Source organism: Panthera tigris, chromosome B4 (genome assembly GCF_018350195.1).
Source record: "Panthera tigris isolate Pti1 chromosome B4, P.tigris_Pti1_mat1.1, whole genome shotgun sequence".
Classification (NCBI taxonomy): Eukaryota; Metazoa; Chordata; class Mammalia; order Carnivora; family Felidae; genus Panthera; species Panthera tigris.
Genome location: NC_056666.1, coordinates 93,342,464 through 93,367,918, shown reverse-complemented (window position 1 = coordinate 93,367,918; position 25,455 = coordinate 93,342,464). Strand labels below are relative to the sequence as shown.

Sequence of the window (25,455 nt, the reverse complement as noted above, 5' to 3'; positions counted from 1 at the left end):
TGCCCAATACATCATACATATGGTTGTGAGAATAATACTCCTGAAAAGTTACGTTTACTAAATTACTCTTCTGTTCAACAACTTTTAATGGCTCTCTATTGCCTATAACAAGAGTTACCTACTCTAGTAGCTTTTCAGGGATTACTATAATCTAACCCCAGTCCTATCAATATAAAAGAGAAAAAGGGTATTATCACAAGTCAAATATTAATGCTTTATCAGAAAGTTAAATGTAAGTTGAAACTATTTAAGACCCCAAATCTGGCACGCTATTCATAATTCTGCAGGCACCATTTTCTCAATATCCCTAAAATTCAAGGTTTTATTATATACTCAATTTTTGAACGACTCCATTTTCGAGAACTACGCCAACAATACAGATTGAGTTCAGCATGCAAACTACAGTCCAGTCAAAAGGTATTAATGGATTTATCCATACAACGAGGATATACTTACACTGAAGGAGAGATATGAGAAAATAATTAATGGAATTTCTAATGTTATAAAATCAATACTAGCAGGAAAATGCTAGGTCACCAGGCACAAAATAAATTAAGCTGAATATATTCAATGTATAGGTTTTGCTCTAAGTCTCCATTAGTTTGAAGCAACTGGTATCTTTGTTCTGTAACATATCACCTAACGGTTCTAAACTCTGGAATATTTAGAAGGTATTTACTTAGCGCTTTTCTTATTAGTCCCTTTTGCCCAACAGCATGCCTTCTGGGCTGAGAGATAAAGTTGCAAAAAGCTCCTGCTCATACTGTTCTCCAACTCCCAAGGAACATCTAAATGCCTAGGGGATTCAGTTCTTATATCATTTCCAGAGAATATTAAATCAAAACCTAGAAGCCAAAGCGTGGGAGAACTTTCTCAGATGTAAGAATTAAATGCCAGGTAAGAACTTTGAAAATCCTGAGATTGATTGACTCCTTAAATTTTGTGCCTTAGGTGCCTGCCTCCTTGTTCTACCCTAGTAGTGGCCCAGGTAGAGCCAGGGATACTGCTGAACATCCTTAATGCACAGGACAATCCTTCACAACAAAAAACTACTGCCCTAAATGTCAATAGTGCTAGAGTTAAGAAATCTTGGTGTAGGGGTGCCTGGGTGGCTCAGTCGGTTAAGCGTCCGACTTCAGCTCAGGTCATGATCTCGCGGTCCATGAGTTCGAGCCCCGCGTCGGGCTCTGGGCTGATGGCTCAGAGCCTGGAGCCTGCTTCCGATTCTGTGTCTCCCTCTCTCTCTGCCCCTCCCCTGTTCATGCTCTGTCTCTCTCTGTCTCAAAAATAAATAAACATTAAAAAAAAATTAAAAAAAAAAAAGAAACCTTGGTGTAAATGAAAGAACCCTGTTAGAATCCCAACTCTACAACTTATTAGCTAAGTGACCTTCAGCAAATTATATAACCTCTCTAAGACAGTTTCCTCATGTTTAAAATGGACATCAGGTTTATGCCAAAGGATTTGGGAGGATAAACTGACACAGAACCTGTTAGACACCTAAAAATGTTAGCTTCCATTCTTCAGAGAGAGAGTACAAAAACCTCTATCAGAAGCAGAGCTCTGGCACTCTCAAAGATAATTCCAAAGTTATGAAAGACACATGGTACCGTAATTGATTTGTTTTCTCAATCTCCTATCAAAGTCTAAGCAACTTAGAGACTTTAAAGGCAGAGTCCTTAACTTTGCATCCTCAGCCTCTAGAACAAAGTAAACTTTGGGTAAATATCTGTTAAATGGACAAATAGGCAAATAAGTTCTAAGTATCTACCCACAACAAGGCATTCATTGCACTGCATTGGGGGAACTACCAAAGAATATAAGAAAACGTAATTCTTGTACTGCAGGAATTTCAAAATAGTAAGAAATACCTAACAAAACAAAATATACAGATACGTTTCATGGAATAGGCACTCAAAAAAAGCTCATGGGATGATGGGTAAAATTTGCATAAATGCTAAGGCCACAAATGAATATTAATTGCATGCACACAAAACTTAGAATTAAATAGATTTAATCAGGGAAAGGCCTATTTTTAATTAGTATAATCCTTCAGAGTACATGCAGCTAATATCTTCCAAAGGCAATGAAATGGTACACTTAAAGAACAAACATCAAAATGACAAGTGCCATCATTTGTCCTTTTAGCAATACTCGGCTAAATTTCATAATTCATATGATGGTAGCATATTTAAACATATTCAAAGGCGACTTTAAGCAGTTTTTTTAAACCACATTAGATTTTAATGGAAGCTTATCAAATTCCTAACATCCACAATCCATCTTAATTATCCTAAATGGTCTGAGACAGAGTAAGACCAAAAGGGCTGATGCCCGAATGTCTGAGTACTTTGCTAAAAAGGCTGAGCTCCAGCATACCCAAAGTGTGTTAGAAGCAAGTTTTAAAATGCACAAATGTAACAATTATTTTTAAACCAACAATTTTAGAAAAATAGCAGTTCCTATCTAAAGCTTATATAAATATAAGACACTGGGTTTGCAAATGTCAGCAGAGTTTTAAGATCCCTTTCTAAAGTAATAGTCTCCTGTTTTGCTTGGTATCTTAATTTGCCTTTAGTTTCAAAACTAAGCTTGCCAACACTATTCCTCTCAAAACCTCAGGAATTCCATTACTAGTTTTAAGCTAAATTAAAGGAAAATAGACGTATTCAACCCATGGCAGAAGTATGCACAAAGTGTTTGTTGATGCTCATAAATAGACTGAGAAATTTAGACATGTCTGAAGGACAACGGCTGTATAGTCAACTGTTTTGCTCCACCATGGAACCAAATAGAAAGAGAATTATTGCTACACTTCAAGTTAGACCAGCCCAGATACCTTTAAACCAACTGGGATATAATAGAACACTCTCTTTAAGTCAGAGCCTTTGTGTACACTTTCTCTTCAGGGAAGAATGGTTGGAGTACCCTTAAAGAAATCCACACATAACCAAGATGTCACTGACTGTCCTCTCCCCCAGAACAATGCTTAAAATGCCTTCAACATTGCCCACTCACTTGCCTCCAAAAAAATATAAAAGATTTAAAAAAAAACAAAAACTATAAATGCTTTACAGATGGTTCTTTGTCTTATCACTAGAAATCTTTTCTATTCCACTTTCCTATTCTCAGACTCTATAAACCTTCTGACAATCACAGACATTTTCACTCTTCATCCCCCTCCATCACCTCCATCAAGTCTCAATTCATCTCAACTTACCTGAATTCCAGGTATCAGGACCTCCTGAATGGTACTAGTAAAAGGAAAGTTACTAAGAAGGAAAAGGAAGGAAAATCCTATCTTTTCCTCTTCCCAGCTCCCTCCCTCACCAGGTCCCAGCACAGCCAGGTAGCAACAAATGAAAGGACTTTCCATTTGTTGCTGCTACCAACTTGAAGTTCATTCTACTGTAGTATCTCCCTCTTTTACCTCCAACTCATTCACTACCCCCTCCAGGCATTCTGCTCTTAAGGTATCACCCTAACTCTCCAGTTCCAAGTAATGGTAATCACAACATAGCTCCATTAAGATAGGGATGCAGCAGAATGAATGAATTTCCACCAGTATTATTGAAGTGTTTCAAATATATTGCGATATAATAGGTTATCATTTTTGTATGGCTTGACCTAGTAAGCAAAACACCATTTTTATGCGACTTATTGGAAAAATAGGCTTCCAATTCCAAATTCCTTTTTTTTTTTTTTTAAACTCACCCATCCCCTAGCCAAAACCCTTTTTAGACAATTCATTTACAAGATAGAGGCTACCTACGTTAAAAGAGTAAAATTACAAAGACTGCTAGTAATTAAAACAATACATTTTGGCAAAGTAAACAAGTGAATGTCGTCAGCAGTTTGTGCAATGCGAGAAATCAGTTTGCAATCACCCAATTAATAAAAATAAGGAAAATAAATCTAGTTATAAATAGCATATAACCAATCAGTGATCATACTTCTACAAACATTGCCTTATAAAACTAATATTATAACTTCAGAAAGGAATACACCAAGAACAATTTTGCAGTATTTATCAAAAATCTTGGGGACACGTGGGTGGCTCAGTTAGCTGGGTGTCCAACTCTTGATTTCACTGCAGGTCATAATCTCACAGTTCCTGAAATGGAGCCATGCCGACAGCACGGAGCCTTTCTCTTCTCTCTCTCTCTCTGTCCCTCCCCGCCTTTTCTCTGAAGATAAATAACCATTTAAAAATAACTTTTTTTTACAAAAAACATTTTTTAAGTTTATCTACTTTGAGAGAGACAGAGACAGCATGAGTGGGAGAGGACAGAGAGGGAGAGAGAGAATCCCAAGCAAGCTCCATGCTGCCAGTGTAGGGCCCAACTCAAGGCTTGAACTCATGAAACCACGAGATCATGACTTGAGCCAAAGCCAAGATGGAACACTTAACCAACTGAGCCACCATGGCGCCCCAACATTTAAAAAAAGTGTAATGCATATATGCATATATATAATGCATACACACACACACATATAGTACCGGCAAAGAAATTCCACGTCTAAAACTTAAAGTACGGATATATTTGCAAAGGAGTGAAATATGCATACAATACTCAACTACCACATTATTTATAAAAGAAAAGATGGGTAGCTCGGTTGGTTAAGCATCCTACTCTTGATTTCAGCTCAGGTCATGATCTCAAGGTTCATGAGTTTGAGCTCCCCATGGGGCTCTGCACTGACAGTGTGGAGCCTGTTTGGAATTCATTCTCTCTCACTCTTTCTCTCCCCCCCCCCCCCCCCCGCTTGCATGCTCTCTCTCTCTCTCTCAAAATAAATAAATAAACTCTTAAAAAAAAAAAAATTACAGGGGCGCCTGGGTGGCTCAGTTGGTGAAGCATCTGGCTTCGGCTTAGGTCATGATCTCATGGTTCAGGGGTTTGGGCCCCACCCAGCTGTGCTGACAGCTCAGAGCTTGGAGCCTGCTTCAGATTCTGTGTCTCCCTTTCTCTCTGCCCCTCCCCCACTAGTGCTCTGTCTTTATCTCAAAAATAAATTTTAAAAAGTTTTTTTAATTAAAAGATAGAAAACAAGCTTAATGTCCACCAAAAAGGGAATTTATAGTATATTCAATACAATGGATATTATGCAGCTAATAAAGAGTGAATATGGTTGTAAATGTAGAAAACTTGCTACAAACAGCAATTGCCTCAGGGGAAGGAACCTGGTAGACAGGGAGGTAGAAGACTTGCTTTTTACAATAAACCCTTTTGTAACCTTTAAATTTTGGATCTGTACACATATTGCCCTTTTGTTAAAAATTAAGAACTTCAAATTCATTAAGGAATTTAGACAATTCTCCCTGATCCTCTGACACATAAATAGTTCTACCTCCTCATCTGTAGGCAGTGTTAACTAAGAATCTATGCTGCTAGAAGTTACCCAATAACCAACGTACTCATTTCCTCCTTGGTGAGAAGATGCACCACTATGGCAACTTTGCACCAGTCAAAACAAAGTACAATAGGTGATGAAATAGATGAGGAATTTATCTCACCCAAAAGCAACCTTGATTACAGAAATAAAACTGGATGTAATATAATTTTGTCAGCACTGTGTGTCATCAAAAGGAAAAAAAAAAACTGGCTGGAATTCCTGGTTAAGGTCTAGATCTCAAATGGCTATATCACCAGAAGTATTTAGTGAAGAATCTAAGAAATGCCAAAATCATTTGAATCCAAAAGGCAGTTAAAAAACAGGGAAGGGGGGGGAAGGGGAAGACAAAGACAAAGTCGTGGTGCAGTAAGTTTCAAGTGCCAAAATAACAAACTTTTAAGATATCGTTTTTAATGGAATTTTTCTCTTTATCTCTTAAATTCCAAGTAACATTGAACACAGCAGTCCCTCAGTAATTAAAACTCAAGAAATTGAAAGAAACAGTTCAAACTCTTTCTCAAGCTAATTTTTAAATGTTGTTCCTTAATATGATTTTTGCTACTAGATGAAAAGAACAATTAACACAACAGCAGCTAATACTAATCTGATCCCCTCTTCTTCCTCTGCTTCAAAAGTTTATTATAATCTGACCGTTCGATTATAAAACCAGAAAACTAGAAAAAAAATCTTGAAAGGGGAGTGGAGTATATAACATGGTAATATTTAGAAAGAGGATCATATTTATTTTTTGTAAAATAAAAAATCCTTTTGGGGCGCCTGGGTGGCGCAGTCGGTTAAGCTTCCGACTTCAGCCAGGTCACGATCTCGCGGTCCGTGAGTTCGAGCCCCGCGTCAGGCTCTGGGCTGATGGCTCGGAGCCTGTTTCCGATTCTGTGTCTCCCTCTCTCTCTGCCCCTCCCCCGTTCATGCTCTGTCTCTCTCTGTCCCAAAAATAAAAATTAAAAACGTTGAAAAAAAAAAATTAAAAAAAAAAAATCCTTTTATGGGGTCTCTTGTTAACAACACTGACTTCCATTTAAGCACACAGCTATATTGCTATGTACCATTCCAAATTTAGACTTCATGATCTGTTTAAAACAAAACAAAAAATCAAACTAAATAGCACAAAGGCTTGTTGTCATAACCAATTAGCCTAATGAGGTCTAGACTATATCTAGTAAATGAAAGATGCTAGCTAGCATATCAAAAATAATCTATACATTCCTTTACCAGGTTCAAATATTCAAACAACAAACTAACTCATGAAATAAAGATATACTTAAAAAAACAGGAAGTAGGGCTGCCTGGGTGGCTCAGTCAGCTGAGCATCTGACTCTCAATTTTGGCTCAGGTCATGATCTCATGCTTCATGAGATCAAGCCCTGCGTTGGGCTCTGCACCGGCAGTGTGGAGCCTGCTTGGGATTCTCTCTCTCTCTCCCTCTCTCTCAAGATAAATAAACATTGAAGGAAAGAAAGAAAGAAAGAAAGAAAGAAAGAAAGAAAGAAAGAAAGAAAGAAAGAAAGAAAGAAAGAAAGAAAGAAAGAAAGAAAGGAAGGAAACGGATAGTAAAAAGTGCCTCATCATTATTATGCAGAGTTTAAATATATCTTGACATTTACAAAATGGACAAGAATATTACCAACTGACAATGTTCACTTTTATTCTAAATTATTTTACATTTATTATGGCTCGAGTGTCTGAGGTATTTGATATACACTCAAAGAGTACTGCTAATCATAATATTAATTATAATCATATCAAACTCAGGGATCAACAACTAAACAAATACATATTTAAATTCATGTCAATGGTTTCCTATCTTGAGTCAAGGACCACCTAAAGTAAAACTGAGACCTCCTTAAGTTATTTTCAAGGTTTAAAAATTGCCTAATAGTCTCATATACTTCCTGAAATACAGCTCTCTATGCTAACTGAAAAAAAAAAAAAATTTCTATTTGTAATGCTGGAATTAAAACTCAATGTGGTAACACCAATTATCTCATAATGATCAGAAGCCCTGCTTGTAGTTATAGTCTTCAGTAATAAAAATAGAAAACCCAATGAATTATTTTGTAATACATGCATTTTACTTTGTGGGAAAACTTTTTTGGACTCTAACATCTGAAAACTAATGGAAATAAGGGTATTTTAAGGTTTGTTTGATGTTTTTTTTTTCTGTTCTAGAAAAGCAAAATGCAAACTAAAAATACATATCAGACTCTAAATATTGACAAACATTTATCAGCAAAAGGCTTATGTGTTCTTGGCGAGGACAGAAAGACATCCATGAATTACAAGAAAATATCTTCTTCTTTAAATCCTAATAGCTCAACTGATATTTCATGAAATAACAAGTAATGACATGGATAAAGATGACTGATCAGATCCCAAATTATGAAGGAAATTTAACAGAAGGGAGAGAAAAGTTTATGTCTGTGTTCTCTACTCCACTTTTCCCTTTTACAGTGTTTAATTTCAAGATTACCTCAGCTGTTACAACACAAGATCTTAGCCATATTTCTCAAATATACACATCCAATATCAGGATGTATATATCAAATAAAACAAATATTATAAGCCTAATTTTCACCTGGGAATGCACTCTCGTTTTTTACATAGTACAAAAGAAATACTAAAGTGCAACGTGAAACTAGGACCCAAGAAGTAGAATAATTGTAAAACCATGACCCCCAAGCATGACCTGAAGACCACCCAAGAGTACTCATTGAACTGGGTAAACCAGATGACCTGCAAGGCATCTAGCGCCTGCACAATTAAGAGGACACTCTATATTTGAATCTATACAGACTCCAGGTACAAGTCCTGGGCTCTACCACTTATTATTTGCCTGACCTTGGGAATGTTACTCAACTCTCTGAGGCCTCAGCTTTCTCATCTATAATATGGAAATAAGAATGCTAATCAGGGGGCGCCTGGGTGGCTCAGTCGGTTAAGCGTCCGACTTCAGCTCAGGTCATGATCTCACAGTCCATGAGTTCAAGCCCTGCGTCGGGCTCTGTGTTGACAGTTCAGACCCTGGAGCCTGCTTCGGTTTCTGTGTCTCCCTCTCTCTCTCTCTGCCCCTCCCCTGCTCATGCTCTGTCTCTCTCTGTCTCAAAAATAAATAAAAACATTAAAAAATAATAATAAAAAAAATTAAAAAAAAAAAAAAGAATGCTCATTCAGGAGAAACTCTTTCAATAGGCCTTTACCTTATCATAATTTACAGAAATAAAGCCCTCCAAGCCCTCTATAAACCACTCCCTGATGCCCACCACAGGCTGACCACTTGCACCTGGTAGATTCTTCCAAGTAGACCACTTTCTTGGCATGCCCCCACCCTTCTGCTCTCAACAAATGAGCTGGACGCTTAACAAGAGCCGGCTGTTTCTGACAGATTATGAGTGCAAAAGGGGTGGGGCAAAGGCTAATTGTTTTCTTAAAAGTTATTATGGAATTACGTGTATATAAAACAGCTTTAAAAGAATAAGGAAAAAAAGCATAAAACCACAGAAAGTGCTTTAAATTCTCTCTTCTATAGGAAATGGATACTGTTATGATATCTAATAGATTATGCCTCCTAGGTGTGGATTATGTTAAAAAGACAATCTAGAATTCTTTTTTTTTTTTAATGTTTATTTTTGAGAGAGACAGACAGACAGAATGCAAGCAGGGGAGGGGCAGAGAGAGACAGAGGGAGACACAGAATCTGCAGTAGGCTCCAGGCTCTGAGCTGTCAGTGCAGAGACTGACATGGGGTTAACCTCAAGAACTGCGATATCATGATCTGAGCAAAAGTCGGACACTTACTGACTGAGCCACCCAGGTGCCCTGACAATCCAGAATTTTAATCAAAGGATCTACCCATAAAGAAAAACACTGACACTGTAGAGGTCAAAAAATGGTGAAGGAATATAGTGTATATTTGAGTTAAAATTATAAACAGTGTATCAGTTTGCTAACCAACTTTTTCAATTACCTATTCCATATCACGTATGTGATCTTCCTATCTAGATACCCCCATAATTTATGGGAAAATTGTGAAGTCTAAATAAACTGCTTGCAGAGTGCACAGCACTTAGTAACATTCAACTAAAAACTTTTGTTTTAAGGGTTTTATTATTATCCTGATGGCCTATTATTCTAAGAATACTGCTATCTTCCAAAACATACAGAAAAGTAAAAGGTTTACAATTTCCTTGTATTCTGTTACTTTTGTGTTCATGTACCTTATATACACTCCATACATTATTAGCCATATAACTTCTGTGGTGGCCACCAGAGTGTCCCAGGATTATACTTAGCCATAAGGATAACATCACAGTAATGCATTAACATAGCAGCATGACCTTGCACTTGAAGCTGACAAGAACATGGGAGAAATGAATGAGGTGCTGGTGTGGTACCAGTTGAGGGAGCAGCCACTCTCTGATGAGGAACAGGGGAAAAGGTCAAGAATCCAGACTGAGGATAGTAACTAAGAGGGAACGGTAGAGACCAGAGAGAAGCAATGCAGAAACTGGCATTGCAGGTAACACCTGCAAACTAAGGAGGTACAGGTAATGTAAAGAAGAAGGATCTGGTGATTCAACCTCCTGCTCAGAACTGCTGAACACTAACAGAGACGTTAAAATGCTTTTCTAAATTACTTAAAAGCAAAATCACATTTTTAAAAGTTCATGTCATTCTGACACTACAATCAATTTTCCTCTTCAAAGAAAAAAATGTTACATAAAGAAATGCACTCTAAAATTAGAACAGTGAAGTACCTTTTTCACCTTATTAAGTCGGGGTTGGGGGGGGGAGTAACACTAATATCCAATCTAACAAGGATACAGTGAAACAGTACTAGTAATACTATGTAATACTATCCTCTTGGGGAACAATTTGACCAAATGTTTCAAGACTAATAAACCTTCATATCCTTTGTCTTAATATCACACATTTGGGATCTGCCCTAAGGAAATAACTAAAAATATGATGAAATCTATATGCTCAAAGGTGTTTTCTGCAACATTTCCTATAATAGTAAAAATTAAGTATGATGGTAACAGAAAATATTTAATGTAATATTAAGTTAAAAAAAGCAAAGTTGAGCATTTGCTAAAAATATGATATAAAACATCATATGAAAAAGGCTGTAAAAAACTCCAAAATGATAAGTATGAGAAGGTGGTTTCAAATTATGTTTTTTCCACTGTCTAACCTTTCTGAAATGTTATTTTACTTCTGGAATTAAAACAAATTAGAGTTTTAAAATATACATCTCAAAAGGCTACATACTATATTATTTCATTCACACAAAATTCTCATAATGGTAAAACTAGTGTTGGGTGGGGTTGTGAATATATACAGGTAACACGGGAGTTCTGTGGTGATGGAACAGTTCTGAATTTTGATCATGGTAGTGGTTACACAAAACTATACATGGGATAAAACTGTACAGAACTACACACATACACACACAGAGATGCAAGGTTTAAAAAATGATGAAATCTGTACATGGTCTGTAGTGTAGTTAACAGTAATGTACCAATATCAACTTTCCGATTTTCATATGTACGACAGCTATATAAAACGTCACCATTGGGGAAACTGAGGTAAGAGTATATAGGACACGACTATTTTTGCAACTTCCTATGAGTCTCTACCTCATAATAAAAGTTTTTTTTTTTTTTTTAATGCCTATGCCTACTTACATATATATTAGGCACTTTTTTTTTTTGAGGGGGTGGGAGATAAAGTAATGTAAAATGAGCCATGAAATATATATCTTTCAAGACACTACTGCCTACTAACTATTCACAAAACCACATGAGGCAAATAGCAGACTTTAGATTGAACCATAACTTACTTAAGTCAGGCTTTAATAAAAGGCTTCAATTTAAATGAAAGTATCAGTCAATTTTCAGAATATGCTTAAGTGAATAGTTCTGAATCTCAAACCCTATACTTACATATTCCATTAAGCAACAGTCCTCAGAATTTTCTCCCTTGCCAGAAAAGTTTCAACAGATATAAATAAGATTTTCTTACATATATTCAATTTAAATATATTAAGTGACTAACACAGACAAAGGATATAATAGTTCATGACCTCTAAATTGTGCTACATGATAGCAATCACATCCACCTTGATTCTCCATTTTAACCTCAATGCCAAGCATGGCTCTTGATACCTACTAGTCTCCCAATAACTATTTACTGACTCAGTCATTCATTGAATGAATTCATGTTTTAGCCAAGATTCAATAATTCCTAAGTCCTTCCAGCTTTAACTGAGAATGGGAGATAGAAGGTAGGAAGTAAGCGAAAAAAGGACCCAGATTCTACCAATTCACCAGGTCAAAAGATTACCTTAACCAACATGACATCTTAGTTTATCAATGCAAAAAGTGACCTTAGGAAAACCTTGAGTCATTTCCTCTGATGACCAAATCTTAAAGAATTGTTTAACAACTAGAAAAAGAACTGAACTAGTGTAAGAAATCTGTCTCACCAACCTTCACCACCTAATGTTTTTTTCCTAATATTTTATTTATTTATTTATTTTGAGAGAGAGAGAGAGAGAGAGAGAGCGCGCACGCACAGCGGAGGGGCAGAGAGAGAGAGGGAGAGAATCTCAAACAGGCTCTGTGCTGTGGGCTTGAACTCACCAACTGTGAGATCATGACCTGAGCCGACATCTACAGTTGGACACTTAACTGACTGAGCCACCCACACACCCCTTCAACATCTAGTATTTTCAAGTAAACCAAATCTTTGCTATACGCAAATCCATCAACTTTTTGATCTGAAAATCTTAGCTGGAGTTATGCAAAGCATCAAAAACCTCTCCCACACAAGCTCTAAGCTCTCAACAATCACATGTATATAATTATATGGTAATTATACATTATATCTATCTATATGCATATATAAACATAAACTACATAAGAACATGATTATAACAATACTACCTTATAAGACCCTCGTCAGAGAGCAACTCATGTCTACGTTATTTATTCATTCAAAAGTTCAAGGTACTGACAGTGTAACAGTGTACAAGACACACACAGACCATGCCCTAAGTTTACAGTCTATCTAATAACTTAAAAAGCAAGTGTAGCTAGTAAAAAGAATATTAAGTAAACCAGGGTATAAATTCCAATGCTACCTCTTATTAGCTATGTCTGTCTTAGTTTCCAGAAATATAAAATAAAATCATAAAATATAAAAATTCTTGGCAAACTAGAAAGCACTATACAAAGATAAGTTATATTACTGTACTTAGTTTTTCATTAAGAAAAAATAAAACACTAGGATACCTCCCTGCAGGTTGCTTATTAGTTGCAAAGGAAAAAAAGTAACTACACCATAAATAAACCAAACAACATTTTGACCAAAATTTAAGAAAACAAGATACTAACCACCAGGGGTTTACTTATAAGCTCTAAACTACACAATTTTATTTATTTTATCTTACTTTTTAATGTTTATTTATTTTTGAGAGACAGAGAGAGACAGAGCATGAGTGGGGGAGGGACAGAGAGAGCCAGAAACACAGAATCCAAAGCAGGTTCCAGGCTCCGAGCTGTCAGCACAGAGCCCATCGAGGGGCACAAACCCACAAACCACAAGATCACGACCTGAGCTGGAGTCGGACATAACCAACTGAGCCACCCAGGCGCCCCTAACCTACGATTTTAAAGTAGTATTAAAAATCACTCTGTAAAATTAATACACCAAAACAAACAGCAGAATCATATACAAAGATTTCAGATATAGAAATTATCAGACAAATATAAAAGAAATATATTTAATAGGTTTTTTTAAAAATAAAAGTTTGAGAACATGGCCAAGAAAAAGCAGACTACCAAAAAATAATAAGGATAAAGCAGTCTTAAAAAGGAACTTAATGAAAAAATAGAGTAGGTGAAAATTTTTAAAACTCAATGAACATACTACACAACATGGATGAACCTTGAAGACATTATGTTAAGTGAATAAGCCAGACACAAATGGACAAATATTATATGATCCATTTATATGAGGTACTAGAATAGCCAAATTCATAGAAACAGTAAGTATAACAGTTCCTGCCAGGGGCTAGTAAAGGGAGGGAAATGGGAAATTATTGTTTAATGGGCACAGGTTTCAGTTTGCGATGATAAAAAAAGGTCTGGAGATGGACAGTGGTGTTAGTGAATGTACTTAACATCACGGAACTAACACTTTAAAATAGTTTAGGAGCACCTGGGTGGCTTAGTCGGTTAAACATCTGATGCTTGTTTTCAGCTCAGGTCATGATCTCACAGTTTCATGAGTTCAAGCCCCGGCTCAGGCTCCACAACGTCAATGTGGAGCCTGCTTGGGATTCTCTCTCTCCCTCACTGTCTGCCCCTCTGCAACTTGTGCTGTCTCTCTCAAAATAAATAAAAGTACTTTAAGAAAATAAAATAAAAGTTTAAAGTGGTAAGTATATTTTACTATAAAAATATCATAGTTAAAACAAAGTGAAAAACATTTTTTTAATTCAATAAACTGGTTAAACACAGCTGAAGCAAGAATTAGCCAAATGGATGAAAGATCTAACTGTCTAGAACACAACACAGAAAGATAAAGAAATGGAAAATATGAAATATAAAAAATGAAATATGACAGGTTAAGAGGCATAGAGGGTACAGTAAGAAGACTGAGTATACTTCCATACAAGTTCCAGATAAAAAAAATACAGAAGATAAAATTTGAGGAGAAAATGGCCAAAAGTTCTCCAAAATTTTTGCAAGAGACCAATCCTCAGATTCTATGGCCTGGTGAATTCCAAGCATGATAAATAAAAAGAAATCAACTTCTAGACATACCCAAATATGGTGTGCAAAACAGATTCTAAATATTCTAAATATAGCTATAATAAAACAACAGGTATCTGTAAAAGAATGGCAATTAGATGGATTACAGATTTTTCAAAGCAACAGAAGCCAGAAGAGAATGGAATAAGAGCTATATGAACAAAGAATGCTAACTGCTAACACAGAATGCATACTCAGAAAAACCCATCTTCAGGAATGAGACTTAGATGTATTTTCAAACAAATGAAACATTTTCCAACAACAGACCCTCACTAAAGAAAACTGTAAAGGATATGTTTCAGGCAGAGACAAAATGGTCTTAGATCCCAGACAAGAGGTCTGAGATGCAAATGGGAATGATGAGCAAAGACATTTGTAAATACAGAGGCAAATTAAAGCAAGTGTTTAAAACAATAATAATATCTAATTTGTTGGGATTAAGGAAAAACTAAAATAAAGGAAAACTACATAAAATTTAACTTCCAAACTGGAATAAAGGGAAATGAATTTTTTTAATTCATTAAAATAAAAAGGAAAAGGGAACGATTAACACAAAATTTAGATGGTGGTGACTTAGAACACATGTCAGAGAACACAAATGGTGAGGAGTATAAAGGGACTCCAAAGATACTAGCAACGTTCTATTTTTCCATAGAATAGAACTACCAATGAATGGTAGTTCATTGTTTATCTATCTATCTATCTATTTATTTTTAATGTTTATATATTTTTTATATATTTTTAAGAGAGTGAGACAGAGTGTGAGCAGGGGAGGGCCAGAGAGAGGGAGACACAGAATCAGAAGCAGGCTCCAGGCTCTGAGCTGTCAGCACAGGGCCCAACGTGGGGCTTGAACTCACGGGGGCTCAAACTCACAGACTGCCAGATCATGACCTGAGCTGAAGTCGGATGCCCAACCAACTGAGCCACCCAGGCGCCCCAATTGTATAATTATTTAAACTGTACATTCAGTACACTGTATACTCTTGTAATAAAAGTAAAATTTAAAAATTAACACAGAAGAAAATAATCAAGACTAGTGATCACTCTCTAAAAATAATAGATTATTTCACAAACTTTGGTCTTAAAAATTGAAACAACGGGGGCTCATCGATGGCTCGGTCGGTTGAGCCTCAGACTCCTGATTCTGGCTCAGGTCACAATACCAAGGTTGTAGGACCGAGCCCGCTTACGATTCTCTTTCCCTCTCCCTTTGCCCTTCTCCCCCACTCACTCGCACCCTCCCTCTCTCTCCCTCTCTCTCTCTCTCTCTCTCTCTCTCTCTCAAATTAAAAAAAAAAAAAAAATTGAAATAAAAATTTTATTTCATTTAAGAAACACTTACCAAGTGCCTAATCTTGGCTTATAACTGAGCTGAGGAGTGGCAGAAAGATTTCTAACCTCCCTTCTCCTGGGCTTCCTAACCCTTGAAAGCAGCACTAACAGTAGTCACTAGCCACAAGTGAGGCTATTCGCAATTAAACTAATTAAAATTACATAAAATTTGAAAGTTCTTCTATAAAACTAGACACACTTTAAGTGCTTGGTAGGAATATGAGGGTCACTATTGAATAGCAGACTTAGAACATTTCCATCATTACAGAAAGTTCAATTAGACACTGCTGCGATATTTTTTGTAACACTAGAAGTATGTTGATAATTGAATAATCTTAAAATATAAAAGAACATCTTAAAATTGATTAAATCTCCTTTTAAAGTCATTTTATTTCTATGAAACTACAGCTTCTTAGTAGTATTCAAACTGTTTGATGTTTGTTAAAAACCTATAAAGTGTCAATAATTGCCCACAATCCCGTGTCCCACCAAAAAGCATTAAACACAGGATTTTCTTTTATGAGCCAAAAATAAATGGTTAAGCACAGTTGCTACTAAACAAGCCATGTCATAGGGATATGAAACTCCCCAGGATGAACATATTGCTCCTTTTGGGGGGCACCAATTTTAGCCGACAGTGCTTTAAAACACTGTTTACATCTACATAAAATAGCAAAATGTGAAATTCATGTGAATTTTTATAGGAATCATGAAGTTTTCTACCTAGAGCAGGACTCTTTGGGCTACCTCTCCAGACTTCTGAGCATACCATTCATTTCTGCCATCAGAAGTATTTCCGAGGAAAAATGTAAACATTTTTAAAATAAATGAATGCTATACGAGTCTTTTACTTACCAGAAACAATGATATACAACAAAACTGTATAAAACAATAACATCCTTAATATCTAAAGCAACAAACCTCCAGTTTCCTTTAACATTAAAAGACAGAGGGCCTAAGCTATTTCAACTTAACCTGAACATTTTCCTTTAGGTATTCTAACACATATTCAGTATTTCTATAGCACTCGCAATTCTTAAAATTACCTATCCAAAAACACTAAAAGGAAACCAATGTTAAGCCTTAATTTAACAGTCATTTAGGCTTCTGCACCTTAAGTTTTCGGCCCCCCAGTGCTAAGTGAACGAGGGAGTAAAAACACTTCCCATCTAGACAACTGAATGTAATTTCAATAGTGCTTATGCTAATAATTGGTTTGTGTCCCCAGGAGGACTTCTGTGGCTCCACTTACATAACCCATTATGCAAAGTGCTGAACTATTCTTTCTCTAGAAAGCATTTTGAATACTGATATTTGTACAAGGTTTACTTGCTATATTAAAAAAGCTTTTCGTACTCTAGCTTCAAAGATCTTCCCTGCAGAAGAGGTGAAAAGGAAAGCCAATTTCTACTACTTCACTATGTCAAAGGCTAGTTAGTTATCTTGTTGGCTAATCAACAGAGTAATGTCTTAGAGCAGCACCCCCAGACAGCCCCCATAGTTTACCAGTTTCCTCTCGAGACTCTGGTTAGGAAATACAGCTTTAAATAATTTGAAGCAACCTGTCTGAATTGAAAATAATCTGAACTGCTCCTTGAAGGTCTTCATGTAAAACTTCACAACATTAAATTCAGCGGTGGTGAGAATCAAAATACAGCCCCTATTGGGTAATGGAAGGGTAGAATGTACCCCACACCTAACATGACTATGTATAATATATTGGATAAGTAATCTCCCCCAATTCCCTGGTTCTGTTTAAGCCAAGATTTTCAAATCTCACAGAACCATAATCTTAAAAACAATAACATCTGGGGGGACACGCATAATCTTAAAAACAATAAAACTGGGGGACATGCATAGAGTTGCCAACTATTATTTTGACAAGAACATTTAAAAAGAAAATAACTGTCAATTACCACCAGCATTATTTCATAAAAGAACTAATATGCTTACATCAGAAATGGTAAAAGATACTGTTAGAAAAAATACTGTCTTTTAAATTCAACAGATCTAGTCTTATGAAAAGCTAACTCATTCTCATTTCAGACAAGTGAGAACTCTCACGGACTACACTTCATAGTCCAGCACTAGGGAACCACAGGTCTAAGCAGCTAACTCCCACTTGGAAAAAGAAAACAACGGTAGGACATGCCCAAACCAAATATTAACCTATTCAATAATGAGGAAATAGAGGCTTGGAGAGGTTTAGGGACTCTCCCAACGTCACAGACCAAGAATTTTGACACAGATCTGTCTAATTCCAGAGTCAGAGTTACTAACCATTATGCTAAGTTTCCGCTAATATCCTTTCAGTGGTATAAAGATCCATCCTAATCCAGTCACCTTTGTGACCAATGACAACTGAGGAATTTCCAAGACAGCTGGCTAGAGGTGTACTTCCCTGGCCATCACTCAGACTAAAGCTAAATGGAACTCCTGACCTTTGCCTCAATAATACCAGGCTCACTGCAACTAAGCCAACCAGCCCAGACAAAGCACACACAAACCCCCCTGCCTCCAACAACACTGACGCAGGACTCTTAGGACATTCCCAAGTGCCCGATATAGTAAAAAAACATATTCCTCAAAAACAAAAGGGGTATATTAATCCTCAAGAAGGAAATAAGCACTTCCATGGTTACTCAATCTAAAAATAATAAACTTGCCCTCATAAAGTTACAACTCTAAGCCTCATTCCTTAAACTATTAAAATTTTTTACACATTAATACACAGGTTCCCCATATTTAAGTATCTAAACAGAAAACTACAGGAAATTCTAAAAATCTACAGTACTTAAATAGTTCCCAAATAAAAATAGTTTTTATATATGTATCATTACGTGATGGATAAAAGTATCTTACAATTCTATCCCTCTAGAACAATCAGAACATTAAAGACAAAACTGCTTATGTTCATCAAAAGTACTTATAAAAGAGAGTTGGAAAAAAAATACATAATTAGGGGTGCCTGGGTGGCTCAGTCAGTTGAGCCTCCAACTTCGGCTCAGGTCACGATCTCACGTTCATGGATTCGAGCCCTGTGTCGGGCTCTGTGCTGACGGCTCAGAGCCTGGAGCCTGCTTCGGATTCTGTGTCTCCCTCTCTCTCTCTCTGCCCCTCCCCTGCTCACGCTCTGTCTCTCCCTCTCAAAAAATAAAACGTCAAAAATTAAAAAAAAAAAAGTATGTAATTAAATACCATTTTCTATAAAAGGCACTATTAGCAGCCAGTAGGAAAGTAAGGCACAAAAATATATTTGAATATTCAGAGACTCTTGATATCGAAATCAAAATTAAAAGTCACACACATAAATAAACAGAATACTTATCAGAGATTTGCTTCCAAATCCTCACATATCACTTGCCAGCAAATGCCCAAAAGAAAAGACCAAACAGCTCTTAAGTAATCAAAGCCTAACACTCTGGAACAAATGACTCTGAAATAACTCATCCTCTATGAAATGGGGTAACAGTAGCATAATATTCTTGCTAGCAATGGCAAAAAAATTGTATTTCCCGACTGGATTTTCAATGATCAGATTCTTTGTACTCCTGAATTTGCAATGAGAGGGAGCAGAATACAATACAGACTATATTTATTTTCCTCCTGTTTTAAACAGATGCCATCTCAAATAAAGGTTCACTTTTTTTTCTTCCCTCATAAACTCTCCCCTGGCTCTTTCATCTCCTATTTATACAGATTCAACAAGTGCATCTATTTGTATTGTCCTCTACACCCATATTTAATATATGCCTAGCATTGACCTCTCTCATGAACTACAAACCCACATTTCCAAAAGCCTCTGGGCATTTCCAGTGTCTTGCAAGTACATAAAAAACTCAACATATTCAAAACTGATCACACTATGCACCTCCTTGCCTATATTTCTAATAATAGTACCACCATCACCATCACCCATACTTAAAATGAGTATAATTTTCAACTTCCAGTTCCCCCCAACCTTCCCCCAACAATTGCTCCTCCCCCCGCCCCATCTCAATGCCACTGCCCTTGCCCAATATGTATATTGAAAGTTGGCTTTCTACAACCATTTTACATATGACACTATTAGACCTCGTTGTTTCTCATTAACTCCTAAATACAGCATTTAAGTATGTTCCTCAATCCAGCCCCAGTTAAAATTTCAAACCGCATCTCTCATTTCCAAAAATCAACCCTATATTCTAAGTAATCTGTCCACTAACTTTTCTCTGTGTATACGATGGCCTTTCCCACCTCCACACTTGTGCTTACCTCATTCCCTTTATTTGAAAAGCCTTCTTCATCCACCTACTACCAACCCCTAAATTTTTGTCTTAGCAAAGTCTTACCCTCTGCAATGGTAAAATCAGGTTACCAGTTTATTGGGAGGCAGCATGATATAGTGGAAATGCACGGGCTTTGGTGCCAGGCAGAACTGGATTCAAACGGAGACTCAGCAACTTAAGATATTTGAGTACTGCCCTCGTGATTAAGAAAGATGCTTATATGTTGTGGTGAAACTTAGAAAATGTATGTAAGTCCAAGAGCATAAAGCATAGTGCTAAGTGTTCAACAGCTTCAGAGCTACCTTCATAAATATTATTAACCTCCACCACTTTCCACTTTTTAGCTGATTACTCCAGTTAAAAATGAACCAATTTTCCTTTCACAGAATTCCAAACTTTGGGTCAAACCACTCACACAGTAAGCATTTACATATTTTTATGCAGATATCTTACATCCCCTTCTAGATTTCAAATTCATAAAGACCAAAAACTTAATCTTTGTATCCTACAATGCCTAACAGTGCTTTTCATGAAACACACAACACCCACCTCCCATTAGAAAAAATTTAATATGCCTAACAATTCAATTCACCTCTTCATGATTTCTGACACATCCTAGGAAATTACTGCCAACACATGAATTTTAATGCTTTTGGCCATATCTTTATTTGTTCCTACATGGTTGCCTGACATAGCTTGATGCCTAACAGCAAAAGTTCAGTATCCAATGAATTGACTTGAATAATACAATAAAATTTACAATGTAAATGTTTAATATCTATTGAATGAACTTGAACATAATAAAATTTACAGTGCCTAAGGGCACCTGAAATTCCCCAATTACCTTCTTCTGCTCTTACAATTCTTTACATACTTCCCTTCTAAACACATTAGCTATCATACTCTCAGTATGGATTCAGAATCATGTCTAACTTGACTCCTTTTGCAGATTTTCTTTATTCCAATATTCCAACCAGAAGCTCTAAACAATTAAGTACTTCAAATGACTAAGAATCTAGAGTTCCTATCTAAAACACGGGCAACTAATCTTCCCTCCACAATTTTTTCCAGGGACTTTAAAAACCATCCACCCTTTGACCAATCAATAAAGGAATAAAAGAAACCGTTTTTAAAAAATCATCCACCCTATGCCTGTTGAAAATCAACAACACTAAAATAAATGTTCTTGTCCACAGGAGAGCTCACTGAAACTTATCACTTCAGTCTACTTTCCCTAATTCATGATATTACCTTCCCTTCCAGTAGTGGGAGGAGAATGAGGTAAGTCCCAAAAAAACTACAGTGTATGTCCTAATATAAGCACAAGATGAGAAATGCAGCAAAGTGTCACTGGTGTCACAAAGATGGTTTTGTGTATACTTGCATTGCAAAATCAGCGGTCATCTGCAGACAGCCATAACCTGCAGTAACCACATTTTCTTGTGATAATTTAAAAATCACTATTAAGTGTGGAAAACCCTTATCTCCTACAAACCTTCCAGCAGTTTATTATATACAATCTGTTCACTAAAAAAAACAAAAACAAAAACAAAAACAAAACTACCTACATCACTTTCTCCTCCTCTAGGAAACTCTCAATTTGTCGGAGGTAAACACTTCAAAATATAGGTTAAAAACACACACCCAGGAAACCCCTCTGCCCACCTGTGTGCACCCTCTGCAATGCAGCACAATTGCAACAGTATACGAAACCCCGATGGAGTTACTGAGAAAAAAAATTTTTTCTTTAAAGGTTAAGGAAAATGACAGTTCCAAATATGAAGGCATACAAACTTCGGGAAAGAGGGGATACAAGAATTCGCCAACCCTCTGCAATTAATTCATGCAATAACCGCAGACTGAACTCATCATACAACTGTGACTTCAGATGGCCACAAGAATTAGGAGTGCATATTAGAGAACAGCATCCTTAAGCCTGCAAGAAAAAGGACAACTCATCTCAACTACTGACTTTGCTCGAGCAAGTTGTTTTTCTAAGTGACTTCAACAACAGCTTGAGCAAGCTTTCCAGTGAGTAAAGATCGTGGGAGACACGCTGGTGCCACACTGACCTACGTATCCAGAACCGGTCCCGAGAGCAGTCCAATTCGATCCCGGGAAACCCCTAGGCGGGTCTGGACGAAAAGCTTTGCAAAGGATCCCCCGCATCTACACAGGCATCGCCCAGCTCTGGGACCGAGGAGACGACACCCCTGGGACCCAGGCTAATTACTGACCCGAGGACAGAGCCAAAGGATGCAAAAGTCGGGAACTGGAACCATGACAGAGTCTGGTGTCCAGGTTCCCAGCCCCATGTCGACACAGAAAACCAAATCTGAAATGCAGCGCGAAGATTTGGGGGAGCAGAAATGAGGAGGTCGGATGGACGGAGGCCCAGCCCATCCCCACTCTGAAGTCCCAACGGCTACAACAGCTCCAGGAACCCCCTCCTCGGCTCCGCCCCGCCTACCCCAAGGCCCGGCCGCCCGCTTCTTCCCGCCCGGCGGACTGTGCGAGAACGTCGGCGGTCGTCAAGCCCCTTCCCCGAACCCCGACAGCCGAGCCCGCAACGTAGAGCGGGCAGCGGGGGCCCGAGAGCACAAGCCCTGACGCGGCCGGCGGCAGTCCGGGTGTGCTCCCCCGGCCACTCACCGTCGGCCTGGACGTTGGGAGGGAGCAGGCGCGGGTCGGCGGCCGCGGACCTCCGGGCTCCGACCAGGGCAGGAACCCTTACGCGGAGCCGATCGAGCCACAGCAGCTGTGCCTACCAGGCCTCTCTCCGGCCCGAACCTTGGAAAAGCACTTCCGGGGGAGCGGGGGAGGGAAGGGTTTTGGCACCGGAACTGCTAGCGGGCCGGAGCTGCCAGGGCCTCCCGGGCGGGGTGGGGCGGGGCGGGGCGTGGCCTCTCCCGCCTAGCGCCGTAAAACCGCCCCCAGACTCGTCACTAACCCTTTCTGCGCCGAGGCCCTTTGGATCTTCAGGCTATGGTTGCGTCCCTTACTGCTCTTCCAGTTATTCCACTCCAGCCACCTAATTTTCCAGACCATGAAACCGAGGATCGGGGAATTTGGGTGCAGGGGTCTAGCGTACACAACCGGCCTTCCGACTCCAGTATTTTCTCCACTCCAGTCCGCCTCCTTTAAAAATAATGGTAGTTAACATTTTTTTGAACGCTAACTCCACACAGGCACTGTATGTACTACGCGCTTCGGATGCTTAACTCAGTTAATCATCCCCAAGCCCCTTGAGGTTGCTGTTATTATCTACATGTTGCAGGGGAGGAAGCCGGTCAAACCCAATACCATAAACAGTGGCTCTTGATTTTAATTTGTGTTGCGTGTATAAATCTCGTCTACCCCTGACAAGATTTTTAAGTTCTTTAAGGACAGGAGGCAAATTATATTCCTATATTTCAGCATTACTTGGTATTTGAACAGAAGCCAAGAGCTGGGAGACTCAAATCTTGGCTGGATCCTGTTATTTACTCTTACTCTTTTACCTTGGGCAAGTTGCTTGACCTCTCTAAACCTCAGGTTCTTCATTTGCCGTGTGTGTGCACGTATATGTGTAATCACCTCCGGATTGTTGTAGGAATTCAAAATGAAAATGCATGATAAACACTTCAGTGTACCTAGTAACAAGTAAGACTGGGTAAACGTTAACAATTTTCATACTTCATCATCAATAGGAACAATTTCTCCCCGGATCAGGATCACTCTAGCAGGGGGTAATTTGGAAACTGTGGGTTAGCAGTAAGCGATAGAAAAGGTTAGTTAAGGAAATAAAGAGTAGAGGATTTTGCAATCGTAAAAATGAAGGTAGGTAAGCCAAAGAATGTCCTGGGGCCAGCCTGGATTCTTGTGACACTGTGAGCTGGGACAGTATGAGGACCTACAGAGCCAGATGCCAAGCAAGGAAAGAAGGGAAAGAAAAAGAAAAAAAAAAAATCCTGAGTCACAAAATCAGGAAGGCACTGAACATTTGAGGCAGATTCTGTATCTGAGGCCAGACATGGGAGGGAGGGTGCGGGAAACTCTTAGCATGCATACTATCTGCAAAACAAATTTACAAGCATCTCTTAAAACTGTGGGGGAGGAAGATTTCTTAAATTTTCTACTAAGAAAGGCAGGGAAATGGACATGGTTCAGAACCCATTATTATGAATTTAAGTTGTAAACAATGCCTTTGCCACTGGCTTTATTTACACGGCCGTCTTGTTTATTTTATTTTTGTGATTGCAGAAGTGTTTGTAAATACTTCCCTAATACCCAAAATTAAGCAACTTTCGTGCCTCGAAGTGTGAAGAAGTGAAAAACAGAGCCCAGGTTGGCAGGAGTCACTAACTTCTCTTTCCACCAAGGAGCTTGTAGGGACAGTGAGAGGAAACCTGAATCGCAGACTTTGTCTGTCAGGCTCTCACAGGACGCTAGAGGTCTGTCGCCCAACCTAGTTTATCTAACTAGTAAGTGGTGCAGTCAGGATTTGAATGTGGGTCTGTCTCCTCAGATACTTTTCACTACTTTGCCAGTGGTTCTCAAACTGATAAGTGCATCAAAATTACCCAGAGATCTTGATAAAGCACAGATTGCTGGGCCCCACCCCTAGAATTTCACTTAACCACACATGGCTAGTGCTTCTCCAGAGATGTAGCCCCTGGACTAGCTACATCAACATCAACATTGTCTGTAAACTTGTTACAAATGCAAATTATTAGGCCCCACTCCAGACCTTGTGAATCAGAAACTCTGGGGTGGGTTCCAGCAATTTGTGTTATAACAGGCCTTGCAGGTTACTCCGACACATTCTCAAGTTATAGAAACACTGCACTCCACTCTCTCTTCCACATACTCTCTCTCTCTCTCTCTTTTTTTTTCTAATTATCCACAACAGGAATAACTCTAGTGAAGCAAAAGTTCTCCCATTGGATTAAATGATGTGTTGAAACACTTTTATTTATGTTTGCTCTCAAAGGGAGATGAGGCTAGAAAAAAATTAGTATTCATGGAGGATTCTTTTTTGATTACTTTAAATCTGTGCTGAAATTTAACCAGATAATACTGGGTTAGGGGAGGAACTAATCTTATTTGGGAACTACTCTGTGGCAGGGCTTTACACGCATTTTCTAAATCAGTCTTCACTCTACTAATACGAGGTTTTATGGTCTTCAATTTTACAGAAGAGAAAAACTGAGACCTAGGTGAAATGATTGACTTAAGGCCACATTGTTATTAAGGGGCAGAAATCTGGATTGTTCCAACAAAGATTTCTCTAATTGCAAAACTCCTGCTCTCTCCACTCCGTGGCAGGAGCTTGGAGAACCAAATTCCAGTGTGGGCTCCGCCACCCAAACTATGCAACATTGAGTAAGCGATTTAATCTCTATTTCAATTTCTCCATCTATAAATAATGTTATCATAAATCTTCCCCTCCCACACTGGAATGTTAGAACAAATGAGGAAATAAAAGTATAAGCACTTTGAGCTTTTTGAAGAAAAAGAGTAAAAAGGCAAGTTGTTATAGTATTGTATATTTAGCCAAGTGTTGCTATGTGAGCCTGAGCATTGAAACTTTCCTGGTTATCTGCTGATTCACACATAAGAGGTTCAAAGGCTATATTTGA

At 38.1% G+C, this 25,455-nt stretch overlaps 1 protein-coding gene across 2 annotated transcripts in view; it reads right to left on the bottom strand.

The window, feature by feature from the left end:
• Positions 1-22,661, bottom strand: part of FRS2 (fibroblast growth factor receptor substrate 2) — a 108,389-nt gene extending 85,728 nt beyond the window's left edge. For both annotated transcript variants that reach the window (XM_042992731.1, XM_042992736.1), the window contains exon 1: positions 22,487-22,661. The gene's annotated coding sequence lies outside the window, so the exon portion shown is untranslated. The remainder of the gene's footprint in view (positions 1-22,486) is intronic.
• Positions 22,662-25,455: the final 2,794 nt, after the last annotated feature.